The following is a 22,936-nucleotide window of genomic DNA, read 5'->3' as shown; positions in this document are numbered from 1 at the left end:
ATGCCTGCCAAAGGACAGATAAACACAGGGAAATCTATCCACGACCATTAAATATTTATGTCTTTTCTTCGAAAATAGCTTGTTTCCAGACTACTTCGCCTTGTAAATGAGTGCCTAAGCGATTTTTTGCAAGATGTTATTAGCTAAGAATTTCGGCACGGCGTTTACCACAGTCATTGTCTTTAAGATCAAGGATAAAATAATTTAATAGCAATGGTCACAGACGTCAAGGATATAACAGCCACGATTACAATTTCTACAGTTTCATATACTATGATTCATCAGTAAGTAACCGGACTGGTGCTAAAAAAAAAAAATATATAATACGTACCAATTTGGCAGTTATTGTTCTTCAAAGTAGTCCACTTCAGAAGACACACACGTCACTCAGCGCTGTTTTTAATGATGAAAGCATTCCCGGAACACGTTTTCTGGGATTATCAGCAGATAACACATTGCATTCACTTTGATTCGATGTCCTGAAATCTTCCTTTCAAGCGAGATTTGATTTTTGTAAGGAGGAAGAAGTCGCAAGGGGGCGACATCTGGGGAATACGATGGCTGTTGGACTTGTGGAACGCTGTGCCTAGCCAACAATTGCTGCACAAGCTGCGATGAATGAGCATGTGCATTGTCATGGTGCAATTCCTACTCTCAGGATGCATCCCAGTGTGGCATTTTCCGACTAATAGCATCCTGCAAACGCCGCAGAACGTTTCGGTAGTAATCCTTGTATACTCTCTGACCAGGTGGAATATATTCATGATGAACAATCCGCTTGTATTCTAAGAAAACTGTCAACAGTGTTTTCACATTGCTTCGGTCTCAGTAAATTTGAATGTTTACCACTGCGAAGACGGAGCCTTTGTTTCGGAGTCATAGCCAGAGACCCACGATTTATCACCCATTATGACCGTTATCAAAAGGTTTTCATCGTTCATGAGACAATCAAAGAGACCTTGCGCAACTGAAACCCGAGTGTTTTTCGTCAGCTGAAAGCAGTTTTAACTCAAAATTGGCAGACACGCATCTCATGCCCAAATTTTCAGTGACAATAGACTGAACTGAACCGTAACTAATCTACTCCTCCTCTGATAACTCACGGATGGCGATTCGAATATTTCCCTTCACAGCTGGAAGCAAGTCTGCGGTGTTTTTCTCAGTTCTGCTGGTTTCGGATTTCCCAGAACGTTCGTCATTATCGACACCATTTCAGCCATCTTGGAAATGTCTGAACCACTTGTACACTTACGTGCATCTCATACAATGTGTGCCTCTCTAAACTGTTTCTGGAACTTGGAACATTGCGTGGGCTTCTGGGCAGGTATCCCCAAGCTTTTGGTAAAATTTGATGCAGATTCTCTGCTCAAAGCTCTCTGTCATGTTCAATTCAGCAATCACACAAAACACGCTTTAATTCCAAGTACTTCTAAAAACAGCGAATGTGAACCAGAATGTTAAAAATTAGTGAGTGTGCGCACCTCAGTTTAAGGTAAATGTGTGCCAAGCGGCTTTACTCTTCATACTTTAGCTTCGTTACTATAGCAACAGTCTTGATACTTATCGATCATACCACGTATATTAAAATATTTGTCGATATGGGAAAACAAAACGAAAATCTAAGTAAATATATTTAATATAATCTTTATTTGACTGTCTCAATTTGTTAACAGTTTTGGCTTATAATTGAAACAAATAGAAACAGCTTCAAATTAATTTCAGAATGTCATTTATATTTTCCATTCTTGTAAATGCTTATCAAATATAATAGCATTCAAATTCAAGCTTTGACATACTTTCCCTAATAAATTGTAGCGTTTTTTAATCAATGTCGGGTGAGATGGTATTTTTTGTTAATGTGTAATAAAAAACAGGTTTTTGAGACGCAGTAAATATTGATACTCGTGACGTGCGTTGATATATTTTCGTGATGTTTTAACGAGACTCTGAGAAATGAATTACAATAAGAAAGAAGAGAAAATCTATTACGCGTTAGTTTCTATACGCATCATAAATAAACTCCAAAATGTTGTAAACAATTTGTCATTGTTAAAGATTTGAATACTGTAGTAATTTGCATTACATTTTCTTTGTCTTACCCTCCCCTTATGAATATTTAGTTACATCATATCACCCACCTTTCTTAAACTTTCTATATGTTTATATATACACATATATATATACACATATACACAACTACAACGTGGTTCCTTGGTTATATAAAGAGTAAAACAGACCGAGTAAGAGACATTACGAATTGGGACAAGCTGCGAAATCTTGGTCCAGTGCGAAATTTTCGAGACAAGGCAAGACAACTGAAACATCACCATGAAGGGAATTGGCGTTTTGGTAGCAATGTGTTTCCTAGTTCTGGTCGCTGATGGGCAGTGTGGAATCCGTATGTATAAATATATATTCTCTTGCATACGTATATACACTCACGCATACGGAAACGTTCCAAACTCTCTCTTCTATCTTTCTCACTCACTCACACACACACACACACACACACACACACAAACACACACACACGCACACACAAACACACACACACACACACACTCACACACACAAACACACACACACACACACACACACAAACAACATATATTTACATTGATGCGTGTATCAGAACATCAAAAAAGAAGAAGAAAAAGAAAGTGTTTATTTTTTTCCGTTTTTCTATTTTTTCTTCTACGTTTCTCTCATCGCAAATGCTCGAATGTACATGCCCACTTACAATTTGTATGTATGGATATATATGTAGTTTATATATGTGGACGCGCGTATGCAGACATATGCATATAGATAGTTCACGTGCCTTTTAACATTCAGACATTTCAGTTCTATATTTAAGAGATGAGGAATTATTTACGTTATTTACATTATTTACATTTGACGGATATTTGTCCTCATCTTGTTTGTTGTTAACACAACGTTTCGGCTGATATACCCTCCAGCCTTCGTCAGGTGTCTTGCCGAAATTTCGAACCGGGGTTCTCATTCCTTACGATATGGCGTAGTGGTTAAGAGCGCGGGCTACTAACCCCAAGATTCCGAGTTCGATTCACGGCAGCAACCTGATTAATAATAGTAATAATAATAATAATATAATAATAGTAACATCGCCTGCATCTTTCCTTTATGAGTGGAAATGTTGTGTATCAAAAAGTGTTGCATGTATCACTGCAGACAATTTCACATCTGGTACATGGATACTTAAAGGTGCGTGCCACAGAATATGTTAAGATCTTCCAGTCATATGTTGATATTTGCCCACTTTACCAATGTTTGAAACCAGCTACAATTGTCTTTATGCTGAATAGCCGTGACAAGTTAACATACGACAACTGTAACGAGCTCCATTCGCTGTCACAGTGGTTAAATATCAACGCGACAAGATGTCAATATGTTTAGCTGGAAACTATTTTATATATGCATGTACCTGATGTTAACAAGACTTCATGATCCCTGCAACACAACTGGATGCACAATATTCACATCCATATAGGACAGTCTCAGGCGATGTGGAACCATCGTGGTACTGAATATTAAAGCTAAAACCCACTTCCGCATTCATTTATCGATTATTATTATCTCAACTATATCTGTGGAATACCTGAAGCAGATCCTGAGGAATTATACCCCCGACGTGGATGACATCAGCAAGACCAAACTGTGAACGTGCTTTACTCAACACTCTAATTGACATATAACCATTAGTCCAAATTTTACATAAACATACACACACACATATATATATGTACATATACACACATATATATTGATATTTATACACACATACACAAACTCACACACACACACGCACACACAAACACAACACACACACACACACACACACACACACACACACACAAATATATATAAGCTCAGGTAACGCTAATAGTATAGCATATACAAGATAAACAACCCATATTTTGCAGAAAACTATTTTACATATATATATATATATGTACCTGATGTGACCCAGACTGCTTTGAGCCCTGCAGCACAGTTGGACCCATACAATTCACACCCATAAAGAACGGTCTCAGGTGGGCTGGAACTATCGCAGTACTGAATATTGTGGGTAGATTATCCTGTTCATACTCTATTATTAGCATAATCTTGCGTTGTATGTATGTATTTTATAAAATAACAGAAATTCCTTATTCGTTTTCAGGAGGTGGCTTTGGCCGAATTTGCTCCCGCGATCCTTGTAAAATTGCAAAATGTCCAAAAGTTCCAAATGCCGTGTGCAGGTAAGTAGAATGAAATTCAATAGTTTCTCATGTAAACAGTAAAAGAGGTAATAAGGAGAGCGTGATATAGCGTAGCAGTAAATACGTCATCCTTTGGCATACATTATTATTATTCAATACGAGGCGGCGAGCTGGCAGAATCGTTAGCACGCCGGGTAAAATGCTTTGCGGTATTTTGCCCGTCTTTACACTCTTATTTTAAATTCCACCGATGTCCACCTTGCACTTCGTCCTTTCAGTGTCGATCAATTAAGTGCCTGTTGTGCACTGGGGTTAGTGTAGTCGAATCGTCCCCTCCCCACAATTTTGAGGCCTTCTGCTTTAAGTAGAAAGGATTATTATTATTCAATTTTTTAACATGCTTTCTCTGCAATGCCGAATGCAGGCCTGTGTGCCTTGTGTAGGTGCTGTAGTTTGTTGTGGTGCTTTTATTTTAACTATATTGGGATTGCTTTACGTATGATGTGCGCTGTGAACAGTAGGGATAATTTCTGTAACGCATATTCATTCGCAACACTATGAGTTATTGGTTACGTATTAGTCTACAGGTTTTTTTAATCATATCTCTGGCACCTATTATTATTGGGATTGATTCTGTATTAGGCTCGTCATTCGAGTTATCTCCATATTCAGCAATTATGCAACCCATACTAATGTTACAATAATATTAGGACGGAGATGAGATCTAATTAACACTGTTATCTGGTAGGGCGAGGTTTTTAAAAAGTCTTTTAGAAAAGGGTTTTGGAAAGACCTGAAAGCATTTCCAAATATTGTATGAATGTCGTATTATTTCTAAAAAATTTATATGTGTTGTGGTGAAGCATTGTGTTCTGGGAAGACGAAGTCTTCTATTGTGGTGTTTTTATTTTTTTCTGACGTGCGTGACAAGCTCTATAATGTCTGTATCGACGGCTGTGAGGTTGGTGTTATTTGTGAAGTCAGACAACCAACTTACTAAAAGGATATACAATAAGCGACCGTAATTCGAGGTCCAGTATTTACGAAATACAATGATGTCGACGTCAACCTTCATAGGTGTTCAGGACGGCTATAAAAAAAAAATTTTAAAAACACCTGTCGCGCCGATAGAAATCACATCCAAACTTAGTAACGTGAGTTCATAGAGAAGGCGTATCTGCATTGCGTTAGTTGGCTAATCACTTCACTCGTTAAGATGCCCTGAGTAGATTGAAGGAAATTTAAATAAAGAGCCGCGCTTAAGGACACAACATGCTACCAATTCCCGAACCTGAACATTTGATATTTCACTGCATTCACCTCGATCAAAAATACCTCACATTTTTCTTATATAAATCTATATTAGTTTGGAGTGTTTATATTTTCTAATTGTTAAGTTACATTTCTTGACGTAATAATAGTCACTTACTATTAATGAAGATCTGCAGCTTCTGGTGTATGATTCAACTTTAAATCATCATATATTGCCTATGAGATACATGTAATCCACATCTCACACAATTACAACGTCATATAAAAGACAGCACAAGATACACACACCTAGCGTCAGGTATGTCCAACGTAATATATGTCGTAGTAAAAGAATCATATCGTTGTTGTTGGCACTCCGTCGCTTACGACGTCGAGGGTTCCAGTTGATCCGATCAACGGAACAGCCTTCACGTGAAATTAACGTGCAAGTGGCTGAGCACTCCACAAATACGTGTACCCTTAACGTAGTTCTCGGGAATATTCAGCGAGACACAGTATGACAAGGCTGGCCCTTTGAAATACAGGTACAAGAGAAACAGGAAGAAAGAGTGAGAAAGGGTTGTGGTGGAAGAGTACAGCAGGGTTCTCCACCATCCTCTGCCGGAGCCTCGTGGAGCCTTAGGTGTTTTCGCTCAATAAACACTCACAGCACCCGATCTGGGAATCGAAACCGCGATCCTATGACCGCGAGTCCGCTGCCCTAACCACTGGGTCATTGCGCCTCCACGTCATCATAATACATTCAACGCAGAATACACACACACAAAAAGCAATCCACTCAGCCAATACTCCACGGATACAAATTTAAGCAAGTAATAAATACCATACTCTTCACACTCCATATATAATACAAATCGTACATAACAGACTTCTTGCAAAACAAAAAGTCGCACTACATAAATTTATTTAGAATTTTACATTTGGCTTCGATTTTGTCTCTTTTTTGAAAAGCATATTTGTCTTATATATTGAATTGTTTTTCTTTTTAGGCGGAACTCCTGCAATTGCAAAGCTGAGTTTTATGTTGGATGGGATCGTGTGACAGACCAATGCCATAAAGTTTAGATTAAGAAAACTAATAAACAATCAGTACTTGGTCCTCTAATACTTTGCGTAGTGTCTTAATTTGTGTATTGTCTTTCTGAATTTCAAAACTGTTTTGACATTTTTTTCGAGCAAAACCGATTATCATCGGCATACTATTGTTACATTTCAAATAAATTCAAATCACGAAGACATTAAAAACTAAGTTTGTTTCTTTTTTCGTCAGTGTAATAATGTCATACTTTAGCAAAAAATGTGCCGTTGTTAATGCTGAAAGAAAATAAGCGAATAATGGATTTATATTAGCCACCTGGGAGATGGCACGTCTTTGGAAAGAATCCGGTGTTCAGAACTGCTAGAAATATCAACCATATCTTAAAACTAGGATTACTTGAAAGAATCGTCCCAGATATACCATGTTTAAAAGACGCATAGGTTAGTTGTCCTAGATAAGCTGTGAAAATTTCAAAACACAGTCCTCAAATTAGTTATTTCATAATTCAAGACCGGAAAATATACTTACTTGTCCTTGAAGATACTCAATAAAATATATTGTTTTTCACGTCTGAATGCTGAAGATCCGAATATACTCTCGGCGGATTGAAACATGTGTAGGATTTCTTTCGGATATTTTTGATTGTTTGTTGATCCGTTTTCACTTATCCTTTTTCTTATATGTATCAATTTTACTTTGTATTACATTGTGATATAAATAAAAAAGAACCAAGTATCTATTATATTTTTTCTTCTCTATTTTCTTTTATTACATTTATAATTTTGAGAACGTATATCCAAATGTAAGTGTGTGTTTGTGTGTACTCACACGAACACACACACTGACACTCATACACACACACGCATATGTATATATATATATATATATATATATATATATATATATATATATATATATATATATATATATATATATATATATAATAATAATATTATTAGGGACAAAATCCAAAATTACAGGTAAAGAACTCAATTAAAATCAATTTATAAAAAATTAAAATTAAATTGAGCCTTATAGATAAAGTATATATAAAATATATATGGTTTTAGGGAAAATAACCAATTTTCAAGAACTCATCGATGAAAATCCACTATCACATATAGAAAAATTAATAATTAAAAGCACAATAAATGAGTATAATATAAAGTAAAGTAAATATCATAAGATAAATATAATATAATATAATATATATATATATATATATATACTAGCAGTAATACCCATCGTTGATCTGGTAATTACTTTTACTCTTTCTCGAGAGCCAAATTCAAAGTATTATCATACATATAAATTATGGCAGCTGTATGTGTGTATTTTATAAGAGAAAAGCTCGTAATAATTGAAGTAGAAGTAGAACGATTTCATACAAGAACTACTGTTTGTTTATTATATGACAATAAAGTTTTGAATAAGAGTTTTTCAGGTCTGGCAGCTGTTGCTTGGGGCATGGTGGTCCAAAATAATCATTGCAAATTGATTCCATCATTGGCTAACACCAGCCTCTGTTTTCAGGTAGAAAATTTACGTTTAAGGTGTTGAGAGAAAGGAGATTAAAGAAGGCAACAAGGCTTGTGTGTATGTGTGTGTGTATGAGTGTCGATTTTCATGCGTGCGTGTGCGTGCGTGTGTGTGCATGTATGTATGTATATATGTATGTATGTATGTATGTATGTATGTATGTATGTATGTATGCATGTAAGTAGTAAGGTATGTATGTGTGTGTATATATATATATATATATATTTATATATGAAGTAAATTCCGAAAACGGTTAAGAAGTGTATATACTCTTAGCAGGTACCGTGCTCATTCCTATCTGCTAACACTGTTGGCTCACCTCAGTGAAAGTAGATGATCTCCATTTAAATAAATTTCTTATGCTCGATTCAGCCTTATTTCGCTAAATGCAAATGTTTATGAAGACTGCATCACAATAAACTAGATTTACACACCCAGGTTTTATTACAGAGCGAATCAAATCTCCCTTTGTAAGGGTATAGAGATGTTTCCGCTGCGAGATTGTGCACACTGCAACTATTGCCCAGTGGTGTTAATTACCAGTGTTGCCTCATCACTCTCTAATTTCACTTTTTTTGCGGATATCACATATATCATTAAAAGATGATTTCCGGGATAAAGATTAATTTGACAATGATGAAGCAACTCCGGTAATCAACACCAAGATTGACTATCTACGGTGTATATCGGATTGCAGCAGTAGTACGTGTAGGTCCTGACAATGAAAGATGTGATTAACCTTATAGTAAAACCTTGATGTGTAAATCTCTATTCTCCCAATATTAATTCATTTATCTACATGTGTGTGTGGGTGTTGGTATGAGTTTGCGTGTGTGCGCGTATATACATATGTCTATCTATCTATCTATCTATCTATCTGCATCAAATTTTACCAAAAGCTTGGGGATACCTGCCCAGAAGCCTACGCAATTTTCCAAGTTCCAGAAAGAGTTTAGAGGGGCACACATTGTATGAGCTGCACGTAAGCGTACAAGTGGTTCAGACATTTCCAAGATGGCTGAAATGTTGTCGATAATGACGAACGTTCTGGGAGATCTGAAACCAGCAGAACTGAGAAAAACACCGCAGACTTGCTTCCAGCTGTGAAGGGAAATATTCGAATCGCCATCCGTGAGTTATCAGAGGATGAGTAGATTAGTTACGGTTCAGTTCAGTCTATTGTCACTGAAAATTTGGGCATGAGATGCGTGTCTGCCAATTTTGAGTTAAAACTGCTTTCAGCTGACGAAAAACACTCGGGTTTCAGTTGCTTTAATCAAAAAGATTGCGGCCGTACTGGGGCACCGTGTAAATGGAAAGTAGAGCGGTATTTCGTGCAGGAAGAAGTAATAGGCGAATTTAATTTTGAAAAATGTGTAGTTGTTTTAAATTGATTTATTTACATAAACTCTGTTAAAATCCCATCGTTTTATATACGTGTCTGCCATTCATAAAGAAACAAAAGAAAAGCTGTTGTAACTAGTTTGGAATGTATGCAAATAAATATATCCGAAAACAACTGCACGTGTTTCAAATTCAGGTAAATTTGCAAAAAAAATTCTCCTGTATATATATATGTGTGTGTGTGTGAGTGTGTGTGTGTGTGAGTGTGTGTGTGTGTGTGTGTGTGTGTGTGTGTGTGTGTGTGTGTGTGTGTGAGTGTGTGTATGTGTGTGTTTCTGTGTCATTATCATCATAATGCTTTGACGTCCTTTGTCCACGCTGACATGGTTTCAACGGTTTGACAAGGACAGGTAAGCTACGGTGTTGCACCAAACTCCACCCTGATTTGGCTTGGTTTCTACGGCTGGATGCTCTTCTTAACGCGAACCACTCTGAGAGTGTATTGGCACAATTTCTTTCCCCTTTAGAACTGATAGGCATGAGTTTATATTAATGGTATCAGAACAAACCATACAAGATCCTAGAAAATCAGTAAGAGAATTCAAACTGGATCGAGTCTTGACTTGCCTTTGGATGGTGCATCGTATTGCAAGTCGGCAGCTTACGGATTTTCATGTCCTTATTTCCATATTTCGCTCATATTTCATATAAGTATATATGTATGTATATGTAATATGTATCTATAAACGCTTTTAGATTGGGAGAAGAGGGTGACATAAAGTAGCTACATAGTAAAAGATTTAGAGTGAGAGTGAGCGAGAGAGTGGGGAGAAAGAGACGAAGAGAATGTAAAACAAAGTATTGTAAAACAAAACGCTAGCAATGGTAATGTGTTTACAACATATGGTTATTTGTTTATAATAGGAAGAATCGAAACAAATGCGTAATAAATCCTTTTGTTTAACTTCTCATTATAATTCAGATCTCAGAGTTGCAGATAAAACAAACCCGGAAATATATCGACACCTATTTCAAACATGAAACCCTACTCAGCTGTATAACCGGTTTCAGTTCACAGTTAAAAAATACGATCCGACACAATATTGATGTCTCAACCAATCACAGAGCCAGAAAATCTTAGGGAGACGACTGACTAAATCGATGCTAGAATTTGCTTGCCAACCCTTACTTTTTAACCGTTTAATGGAATACCAATTTAGAATGACGTCACCGAAATTGTTATGGATAAATATATAGATAAACTGAAGTGCAAATCAAACTAAAACTATAATCTAATACCCATGCAACAATTCTCAACGCTTCTAAAAGCAAACTTCGTTTGCTTACGTTTGTCGTAATTTGAATTTAACATATGATAGCGTCTCATAAAGCGAGGTTTCTATACATCTTAAATTTGCAGAGGAATCTGTAGTGGTGGAGTTTATCTCAATCGGTCAGAGCATCGTGACGCGTAATCACGGGGATGTGAGTTCGAGTCCCACAGCTAACCACCTACACTTTTTGTCTGCAAATTAGGGGTAGGTTATCCTGTTCAGGTTATATTATTAGCATTGTCCTGCGTTTGAGAATTTAAAATCACTTCATTAACTTTCTAAGACATCTCAACGCTTCTTGTTTACGTTTGTCGTAATTTGAATTTATATATAGATATAAATTTTATACATAGGGCATATAAAATTATTTCATCTGTGTTTTTTATACATCCAATATACAAAACTTCGTTATTAGTTATGTTATTCAATTATAGAGTATCTAACACAACATTCAGTTATATGATGTCTTCAAGTTACAATCGTTATGGAATACACAAAATAATATCCCCTCCATGCACAGTGTATTGGGGACTACATTATCTGATGTATTTTCTGTTCACATTGTATCAAGTGCTACATCTCCTAATGCTTTTCGGTAAAGGTGTATATTGAAGTACATCATCTAGAATATTCTGCACGCATAGCCTATTTAGGTGTTCAAGATTAAAAGTTCCTCTCTGCCGTAGTGTTTGTTGGATAATGAGTTTATATTTTTTTCAAAACAATAGATTTCGGATGATTTTATTTAACGTGACATTCACATGCATTTTTTCAATTACAACCTAATTCATGGATTACACTTTTAAATGCGTCTACTGCATAATTTAGCTAATATTCATAGATGTTTTTAACACCGTATTGGTGCAACACTCTTACCATCTCTCAAGTATCTCATAAATTCATCATCGACTTATTTTCTTTCAACAGTAACGACAGCATTGATTTCATTAAAGAATATGACACATTTACTCTAACGAAAAGAAGAGACAAACGTGTTTTAGAATATTCATGACTTTAATTTTCATTCAGTTATTACAACAGTTTATGTTGTTTAAATATAGTTTTGCCCGAAATTTGACAATAAGCGACGCGTAAAAGAAAATGTGATAAAAGGAGTGAAAATTATTAAAAGACTAAGAACAATTAAGAGGAGTAATACTCCATTTAACAAATTCATGATAATTATCTATTTGGTTCCATAATCGATATCTTTAAAAGGTTAGTTGCATAGGTGCGTTACATTATGTCCTCTCCAGAAAAATCTTGCAAAGCAACCGCAAAGAGCCCTAAAAAGTAAGACAAGTGAATAAATGAGACAATCATGTTTTCAAGAAAGAGTAAAGGCAATGTCAAATATAAATGTTATGTAGTGTGGCTTTTTGTTATGTACGGTGTGTATTATACACGAAGTATATTATGTACGGATTGATATGCATTTTGTGCGTGACATATGGAGTGTTAATTGTAGTGTGTGATGTGCGTGTAGTGTGTTATGTGTGGACTGATCCTAAAATGAGGATTCTGTGACACCTTTGACGAAACAATACACCATCTCGTCTCAGGATATCCTGTGCTGACACAAAACGAATACAAAAATCACCACGACAGGGTAGGACAGTATTTACATTGAAAAATATGTAAACAGAACAAAATCGGAACTCCTACTTACTGGTATGAACATTACCCGAAGCCAGTCGTTGAAGGTAAAAAAATATTACTGTGCTCTTGGATTTTCCAGTCAACACTGACGGAACGATCCAGGCTAACCGACTGGACATACATATTTAAGACAGGGAAGAAAACACTTGTAGACTAACAGATGTAAATATTCCCACTGATAAAAAATATATCCGTAAAGGAATTTGACAAATTAAGTAAGTATAAGTACCTGGAAATAAATGTTGTAGGTACCCTCGGTATGATATAAAAGAGATGTTACATACATCAAGATAAATTCCGAATGGTTGTGCTGACAACTACTGCCCTAAGAAAAATCCTATCAATTTAAATGTCTGTGCTGTATTAAATTTTGCTACTGCCCCTGCCACTTCTCGTCCCCTGGCTTTCATTTCAACTGTATCATCTCTTATCCTTCAGTCACCCCAGGACGCTGGGTGTGTCTCGGCACTTTTATTGTAACAAAGAAGCAGACTAAACGCAAAAGATAACAATACTAATAATGATAAAAATAATAATATACATTATAAAGAACGATTATGATATCTGTTTTAACGATAACATTAAGGAATATTAAATTTCTTTATACATACCTGCATTCCGCATTTGGAAAATTTCGACATCGAGCAGTGAGGCATTCATTAGTTACGCAATATATACGGGTGCATATCTCTTCTGAAAATGAAAAACAAACTTCAGTTGTTTTATACAATGCAGAAATATGTGTATGTGTGTGTATCGGCATATATATATATATATATATATATATATATATATATATATATATATATATATATATATATATATATATATATATATATATATATATATATATATATATATATATATATATATATATATATATATATATATATATATATATATATATATATATATATATATATATATATATATATATATATATATATATACATATATATATATATATATATATATATATATATAAATACATATGCGTATATATATATAGATATGTAAGAATGTGGATATATATATATAAATATAAATATAAATAAATGAATATGTATATATATATATATATATATATATATATATATATATATATATAGAGAGAGAGAGAGAGAGAGAGAGAGAGAGAGAGAGAGAGAGAGACACACATATATTTATATATAATATCATATTACATATCAATTAATTTTATTCATATAATTATTAATGTTAATATTTTATTCACAAAGTTAGACTGAAACACATGTAACTTCAAATTAAAATATTTTGTTTATATATATATATATATATATATATATATATATATATATATATATATATATATATATATATATATATATATATATATATATATATATATATATATATATATATATATATATATATATGTATATATATATATATTTATATATATATATATATATATATATATATATACATACATATATATATATATATATATATATATATATATATATATATATATATATATATATATATATATATATATATATATATATATATATATATATATATATATATATATGCATATGTATAGACTGAAACACATGTAACTTCAAATTTAAATATTTTGTTTATATATATATATATATATATATATATATATATATATATATATATATATGTATATATATATATATTTATATATATATATATATATATATATATATACATATATATATATATATATATATATATATATATATATATATATATATATATATATATATATATATATATATATATATATATATATATATATGCATATGTATATACACGTATATACATAGACATATATATTCATATATTAATTAGCGGCAGCACTAGTGTAATTAACAATTATGAATCCCCTTATACCGCAAATAAATATCGACTGCACTTTCCGGCAGGTAGCGACCATGGTTGTGGAGAATACTCTGACTTGTTCAGTTCATTCTTGAGAGAATAGACTAAAGATGACAAGAAGAGAAACGAGTGATGGAAAATCGCTGAAGACGTCACAGGATGTGTGACGAAAAGTTTTAGACAAAGCAATCGAAAACGAATATAATTTTAAAGTTGAAGGGAAGAATGAATATTATAGCTCGTTTGTTAATTTGGCAAGAAAAAAATGAGCATCCCGAAATATTACTATACCTGATTTGACATACGACTTCACATGAGGAATATTCCAAAACAAAAGCATTAACATACATACATACATACATACATACATACATACATACAAACATGCACACACACACACACACACATGCGCACTCATATAGACAGAGGTTATGTGTCTGTGTGTATGGGTATGAGCGAGCGTGTCAGTGTATGAGACAGTGTACATTTATACATACCAAATATTATTTTATGTTGAGCGACGACCAAAGCCAGGAAACACATTACTATCATCAAAAAAACAATTCCTTTCATGATGATTCGTTTGTTGCGTTTGCTTCTATTGGAAATTTCCCACAGCTACTCTCAGGTCCTAATGTTTCTTCTTCGGTGTTTTTCACACTTTATATACGCAAGGGCTCACGTTTTATGTATGTATATATATATGTGTATATATGTAATATGTAATATGTATATATAAACATATAGCGATTGAGAGATTTGGGAGACATAAAGTAGCTATATAGTAAGAAGATGAGCGAGAGAGAGAGAGAGAGAGAGAGAGAGAGAGAGAAGAATGTAAAACAAAGTATACAAAATTTTAACAATGGCAATTTGTTAATAATATTTGACAATTTGTTTATGATAGGAATGGAAACAATCGTATGATAAATTCTTTTGTTTGACAAATGTAAGCATTCATGGAAAGATCTTTTTTATAAATGCATGCAATTACATTTTATATATATATATAGTTTTAGAGAAAAGAACCTCAGTATGTAACTGGTACTTAATTTATCGATCCCGAAAGGATGAAAGCCAAAGTTCACCTCGGCGAAATTGAACTTAGAATGTAAGGGCAGACGAAATACCGCTAAGCATTTCGCCCGGCGTGCTAACGTTTCTGCCTTGTAATATTCAAGCCCTACCATCGTTATAGTTGTCTCCTGAGTGGAGGCACAATGACCCAGTGGTTAGGGTAGCGGACTCGTGATCGTAAGATCCCGGTTTCGGTTCCCTGACCGGGCGTTGTGAGTGTTTATTGAGCGAAAACGCCTAAAGTTCGACGAGGCCCCGGCAAGGAATGGCGGTGAACCCTGCTGTAATCTTCCACTACAACTTGCTCTCATTCCCTCTTCCTGTTTCTGTTTTTCCTGTATTTTAAAGGGCTAGCTTTGTCACACTTTGTGTCGCGCTGAATCTCACCGAGAAGTACGTTAAGGATACACGGATCTGTTCCGTTGATCGAATCAATTGGAACCCTCAACGTCGTAACCGACGGAGTGCCACGATATATATATATATATATAGATAGATAGATGGATAGATAGATAGATAGATAGATAGATAGATAGATAGATAGATAGATAGATAGATAGACATATGTATATACGCACACACACGCAAACTCATACCAACACCCACACACACATATAGATAAATGAATTAATATTGGGAGAATAGAGATTTACACATCAAGGTTTTACTATAAGGTTAATCACATCTTTCATTGTCAGGACCTACACGTACTACTGCTGCAATCCGATATACACCGTAGATAGTCAATCTTGGTGTTGATTACCGGAGTTGCTTCATCATCGTCAAATTAATCTTTATCCCAGAAATCATCTTTTAATGATATCTGTGATATCCGCAAAAAAGTGAAATTTGACAGGGATGAGGCAACACTGGTAATTAACACCACTGTGCAATAGTTGCAGTGTGCACAATCTGGCAGTGGAAACATCTCTATACCCTTACAAAGGGAGATTTGATTCGCTCTGTAATAAAACCTGGGTGTGTAAATCTCGTTTATTGTGATGCAGTCTTCATAAACATTTGCGTTTAGCGAAATAAGGCTGAATCGAGTATAAGAAATTTATTTAAATGGAGATCATCTACTTTCACTGAGGTGAGCCAACAGTGTTAGCAGATACGAATGAGCACGGTACCTGCTAAGAGTATATACACTTCTTAACCGTTTTCGGAATTTACTTCATATATATATATATATATATATATATATATATATATATATATATATATATATATATACACACTTACATACCTTCATACTTACATGCATACATACATACATACATATATATATACATACATACATGCACACACACGCTTGCAAATCGACACTCATACACACAAGCCTTGTTGCCTTCTTTAATCTCCTTTCCCTCAACACCTTAAATGTAAATTTTCTACCTGAAAACGGACGCTGGTGTTAGCCAATGATGGAATCAATTTGCAATGATTATTTTGGACCACCACGCCCCCAGCAACAGCTGCCAGACCTGAAAAACTCTTATTCAACAACTTTATTGTCATATAATAAACAAACAGTAGTTCTTGTATGAAATCGTTCTACTTCTACTTCAATTATTACAAGCTTTTCTCTTATAAAATACACACATACAGCAGCAGTAATTTATATGTATGATAATACTTTGAATTTGGCTCTCGAGAAAGAGTAACAGTAATTACCAGATCAACGATGGGTATTACTGCTAGTATATATATATATATATATATATATATATATATATATATATATATATATATATATATATACATATGCGTGTGTGTGTATGAGTGTCAGTGTGTGTGTTCGTGTGAGTACACACAAACGCACACATACATTTGGATATACGTTCTCAAAATTATAAAGGTAATAAAAGAAAATAGACAAGAAAAAATATAATAGATACTTGGTTCTTTTTTATTTCTATCACAATGTAATACAAAGTTAAATTGATACATATAAGAAAAAGGTTAAGTGAAAACGGATCAACAAAACAATCAAAAATATCCGAAAGAAATCCTACACATGTTTCAATCCGCCGAGAGTATATTCGGAACTTCAGCATTCAGACGTGAAAAACAATATATTTTATTGAGTATCTTCAAGGACAAGTAAGTATATTTTCCGGTCTCGAATTATGAAATAACTAATTTGAGGACTGTGTTTTGAAATTTTCACAGCTTATCTAGGACAACTAACCTATGCGTCTATTAAACATGGTATATCTGGGACGATTCTTTCAAGTAATCCTAGTTTTAAGATATGGTTGATATTTCTAGCAGTTCTGAACACCGGATTCTTTCCAAAGACGTGCCATCTCCCAGGTGGCTAATATAAATCCATTATTCACTTATTTTCTTTCAGCATTAACAACGGTACATTTTTTGCTAAAGTATGACATTATTACACTGACGAGAAAAGAAACAAACTTAGTTTTTAATGTCTTCGTGATTTGAATTTAATTTGGAATGTAACAATAGTATGCCGATGATAATCGGTTTTGCTCGAAAAAAATGTCAAAACAGTTTTGAAATTCAGAAAGACAATACACAAATTAAGACGCTACTCAAAGTATTAGAGGACCATGTACAGATTGTTTATTAGTTTTCTTAATCTAAATTTTATGGCATTGGTCCGTCACACGGATCCATCCAACATAAAACTCAGCTTTGCAACTGCAGAAGTTCCGCCTAAAAAGAAAAACAATTCAATATATAAGACAAATATGCTTTTCAAAAACGAAAAAAAATGGAAGCCAAATGTAAAATTCTAAATAAATTTATGTAGTGCGACTTTTTGTTTTGCAAGTCTGTTATGTACGATTTGTATTATATATGGAGTGTGAAGAGTATGGTATTTATTACTTGCTTAAATTTGTATGCGTGGAGTATTGGCTGAGTGGATTGCTTTTTGTGTGTGTGTATTCTGCGTTGAATATATTATGATTACGTGGAGGCGCAATGACCCAGTGGTTAGGGCAGCGGACTCGCGGTCATAGGATCGCGGTTTCGATTCCCAGACCGAGTGCTGTGAGTGTTTATTGAGCGAAAACACCTAAAGCTCCACGAGGCTCCGGCAGAGGATGGTGGAGAACCCTGCTGTACTCTTCCACCACAACCCTTTCTCACTCTTTCTTCCTGTTTCTGTTGTACCTGTATTTCAAAGGGCCAGCCTCGTCACACTGTGTCTCGCTGAATATTCCCGAGAACTACGTTAAGGGTACACATATTTGTGGAGTGCTCAGCCACTTGCACGTTAATTTCACGTGAAGGCTGTTCCGTTGATCGGATCAACTGGAACCCTCGACGTCGTAAGCGACGGAGTGCCAACAACAACGATATGATTCTTTTACTACGACATATATTACGTTGGACATACCTGACGCTAGGTGTGTGTATCTTGTGCTGTCTTTTATATGACGTTGTAATTGTGTGAGATGTGGATTACATGTATCTCATAGGCAATATATGATGATTTAAAGTTGAATCATACACCAGAAGCTGCAGATCTTCATTAATAGTAAGTGACTATTATTACATCAAGAAATGTAACTTAACAATTAGAAAATATAAACACTCCAAACTAATATAGATTTATATAAGAAAAATGTGAGGTATTTTTGATCGAGGTGAATGCAGTGAAATATCAAATGTTCAGGTTCGGGAATTGGTAGCATGTTGTGTCCTTAAGCGCGGCTCTTTATTTAAATTTCCTTCAATCTACTCAGGGCTTCTTAACGAGTGAAGTGATTAGCCAACCAACGCAATGCAGATACGCCTTCTCTATGAACTCACGTTACTAAGTTTGGATGTGATTTCTATCGGCGCGACAGGTGTTTTTTTAAATCTTTTTTTATAGCCGTGCTGAACACCTATGAAGGTTGACGTTGAGATCTTTGTATTTCGTAAATACTGGACCTAGAATTACAGTCGCTTATTGTATATCCTTTTAGTAAGTTGGTTGTCTGACTTCACAAATAACACCAACCGCACAGCCGTCGATACAGACAATATAGAGCTTGTCACGCACGTCACAAAATATTAAAAACACCACAATAGAAGACTTCGTCTTCCCAGAACACAATGCATCACCACAACACATACAACTTTTTAAAAATAATACGACATCCATACAATATTTGGAAATGCTTTCAGGTCTTTCCAAAACCCTTTTCTAAAAGACTTTTTAAAAACCTCGCCCTACCAGATAACAGTGTTAATTAGATCTCATCTCCGTCCTAATATTATTGTAACATTAGTACGGGTTGCATAATTGCTGAATATGGAGATAACTCGAATGACGAGCCTAATACAGAATCAATCCCAATGATACTGGTGCCAGAGATATGAATAAAAAAACCTGTAGACTAATACGTAACCAATAACTCATAGTGTTGCGAATGAATATGCGTTACAGAAATTATCCCTACTGTTCACAGCGCACATCATACGTAAAGCAATCCCAATATAGTTAAAATAAAAGCACCACAACAAACTACAGCACCTACACAAGGCACACAGGCCTGCATTCGGCATTGCAGAGAAAGCATGTTAAAAAAGTGAATAATAATAATCCTTTCTACTTAAAGCAGAAGGCCTCAAAATTGTGGGGAGGGGACGATTCGACTACACTAACTCCAGTGCACAACAGGCACTTAATTGATCGACACTGAAAGGACGAAGTGCAAGGCGGACTTCGGTGGAATTTAAAATAAGAGCGTAAAGACGGGCAAAATACCGCTAAGCATTTTACCCGGCGTGCTAACGATTCTGCCAGCTCGCCGCCTCGTATTGAATAATAATAATGTATGCCAAAGGATGACGTATTTACTGCTACGCTATATCACGCTCTCCTTATTTCCTCTTTTAATGTTTACATGAGAAACTATTGAATTTCATTCTACTTACCTGCACACGGCATTTGGAACTTTTGGACATTCTGCAATTTTACAAGGATCGCGGGGGCAATTTGGGCCAAAGCCACTTCCTGAAAACGAATAAGGAATTTCTTTTATTTTATAAAATACATATATATATATAAGTGCGTTTCCTTGTGTATCTGCGTGTGTGCGTGTGTATATGTGTCTGTATACATATATATATATATATATATATATATATATATATATATATATATATATATATATATATATATATATATATTACGATGCAAGTAAAATGTTTGCTTTAGAAACGTTGAGATGTCTTGAAAGTTAAGAAAATAATTTTATTCTCAAACGCCAGATTATGCTAATAATAGAGCCTGAACAGGATAAACTACCCAGAATATTCAGTACTGCGATGGTTCCAGCCCACCTGAGACCGTTCTTTATGGGTGTGAATTGTGTGGGTCCAACTGTGCTGCAGGGCTCAAAGCAGTCTGGTTCACATCAGGTACATATATATATATATGTAAAATAGTTTTCTGCAAAATATGGGTTGTTTATCTTGTATATGCTATACTATTAGCGTTACCTGCGCTTATATGTGTGTGTGTGTGTGTGTGTGTGTGTGTGTGTGTGTGTGTGTGTGTGTGTGTGTGTGTCAGTGAGTGAGAAAGTTAGAAGAGAGAGTTTGGAAAGTTTCCGTATGCGTGAGTGTATATACGTATGCAAGAGAATATATATTTATACATACCGAATCCACACCGCCCACCAGCGACCAGAACTAGGAAACACATTGCTACCAAAACGCCAATTCCCTTCATGGTGATGTTTCAGTTGTCTTGCCTTGTCTCGAAAATTTCGCACAGGACCACGATTTCGCAGCTTGTCCCAATTCGTAACGTATTTTCCTCGGTCTGTTTCACTCTTTATATAACCAAGGAGTCACGTTGTAGTTGTGTATATGTGTATATATATGTGTATATATAAACATATAGAGAGTTTAAGAAAGATGGGTGACATGATGTAACTAAATATTCATAAGGGGAGGGTAAGACAAAGAAAATGTAATGCAAATTATATTATTCAAATCTTTAATAATGACAAATTGTTTACAACATTTTGGAGTTTATTTATGATGCGTATAGAAACTAACGCGTAATAGATTTTCTCTTCTTTCTTATTGTAATACCATTTCTCAGTCTCGTTAAAACATCACGAAAATATATCAACGCACGTCACGAGTATCAATATTTACTGCGTCTGAAAAACCTGTTTTTTATTACACGTTAACAAAAAGTACCATCTCACCCGACATTGATTAAAAAACGCTACAAATTATTAGGGAAAGTATGTCAAAGCTTGAATTTGAATGCTATTATATTTGATAAGCATTTACAAGAATGGAAAGTATAAATGACATTCTGAAATTAATTTGAAGCTGTTTCTATTTGTTTCAATTATAAGCCAAAACTGTTAACAAATTGAGACAGTCAAATAAAGATTATATTAAATACATTTACTTAGATTTTAGTTTTGTTTTCCCATATCGACAAACATTTTAATATACGTGGTATGATCAATAAGTATCAAGACTGTTGCTATAGTAACGAAGCTAAAATATGAAGAGTAAAGCCGCTTGGCACACATTTACCTTAAACTGAGGTGTCCACACTCACTAATTTTTAACATTCTGGTTCACATTCGCGGTTTTTAGAAGTACTTGGAATTAAAGCGTGTTGTGTGTGATTGCTGAATTGAACACGACCGAGGGCTTTGAGCAAAGAATCTGCATCAAATTTTACCAAAAGCTTGGGGATACCTGCCCAGAAGCCCACGCAATGTTCCAAGTTCCAGAAACAGTTTAGAGGGGCACACATTGTATGAGATGCACGTAAGTGTACAAGTGGTTCACACATTTCCAAGATGGCTGAAATGGTGTCGATAATGACGAAAGTTCTAGGAGATCCGAAACCAGCAGGACTGAGAAAAACACCGCAGATTTGCTTCCAGCTGTGAAGGGAAATATTCGAATCGCCATCCGTGAGTTATCAGAGGAGGAGTAGATTAGTTACGGTTCAGTTCAGTCTATTGTCACTGAAAATTTGGGCATGAGATGCGTGTCTGTCAATTTTGAGTTAAAACTGCTTTCAGCTGACGAAAAACACTCGGGTTTCAGTTGCGCAAGGTCTCTTTGATTGTCTCATGAACGATGAAAACCTTTTGATAACGGTCAATGGGTGATAAATCGTGGGTCTCTGGCTATGACTCCGAAAGAAAGGCTCCGACGTCGCAGTGGTAAACATTCAAATTTACTGAGACCGAAGCAATGTGAAAACACTGTTGACAGTTTTCTTAGAATACAAGCGGATTGTTCATCATGAATATATTCCACCTGGTCAGAGAGTATACAAGGATTACTACCGAAACGTTTTGCGGCGTTTGCAGGATGCTATTAGTCGGAAAATGCCACACTTGGATGCATCCTGAGAGTAGGAATTGCACCATGACAATGCACATGCTCATTCATCGCAGCTTTTGCAGCAATTGTTGGCTAGGCACAGCGTTCCACAAGTCCAACAGCCATCGTATTCCCCAGATGTCGCCCCCTTGCGACTTCTCCCTCCTTACAAAAATCAAATCCCACTTGAAAGGAAGACTTCAGGACATCGAATCAAAGTGAATGCAATGTGTTAT

The 22,936-nt window shown here is 34.9% G+C and overlaps 3 long non-coding RNA genes across 3 annotated transcripts; 1 reads left to right on the top strand and 2 right to left on the bottom strand.

The window, feature by feature from the left end:
- The first annotated feature begins 2,229 nt into the window (after positions 1 to 2,229).
- On the top strand, positions 2,230 to 7,276 carry LOC149131540 (uncharacterized). The gene is made up of 3 exons (XR_016237790.1): positions 2,230 to 2,398; positions 4,184 to 4,262; positions 6,485 to 7,276. It is a non-coding gene; the product is annotated as an uncharacterized LOC149131540 (long non-coding RNA).
- A 4,200-nt stretch (positions 7,277 to 11,476) lies between these two features.
- LOC149131539 (uncharacterized) lies at positions 11,477 to 14,982 on the bottom strand. Its single transcript, XR_016237855.1, has 3 exons — positions 14,783 to 14,982; positions 13,022 to 13,103; positions 11,477 to 12,037 (listed from the first exon to the last, which is right to left on the bottom strand). It is a non-coding gene; the product is annotated as an uncharacterized LOC149131539 (long non-coding RNA).
- Positions 14,983 to 17,268: 2,286 nt separating this feature from the next.
- Positions 17,269 to 21,129, bottom strand: LOC149131538 (uncharacterized). Its single transcript, XR_016237853.1, has 3 exons — positions 20,994 to 21,129; positions 20,265 to 20,343; positions 17,269 to 18,047 (listed from the first exon to the last, which is right to left on the bottom strand). It is a non-coding gene; the product is annotated as an uncharacterized LOC149131538 (long non-coding RNA).
- Between the last annotated feature and the right edge of the window lie 1,807 nt (positions 21,130 to 22,936).

The sequence above is a fragment of the Octopus bimaculoides genome, chromosome 21, assembly GCF_046866305.1.
Source record: "Octopus bimaculoides isolate indiv1 chromosome 21, ASM4686630v1, whole genome shotgun sequence".
In the NCBI taxonomy this organism is placed as follows: Eukaryota; Metazoa; Mollusca; class Cephalopoda; order Octopoda; family Octopodidae; genus Octopus; species Octopus bimaculoides.
Note: the sequence above shows the minus strand (reverse complement) of the source record. Positions and strands in the feature narration are given on the sequence as shown.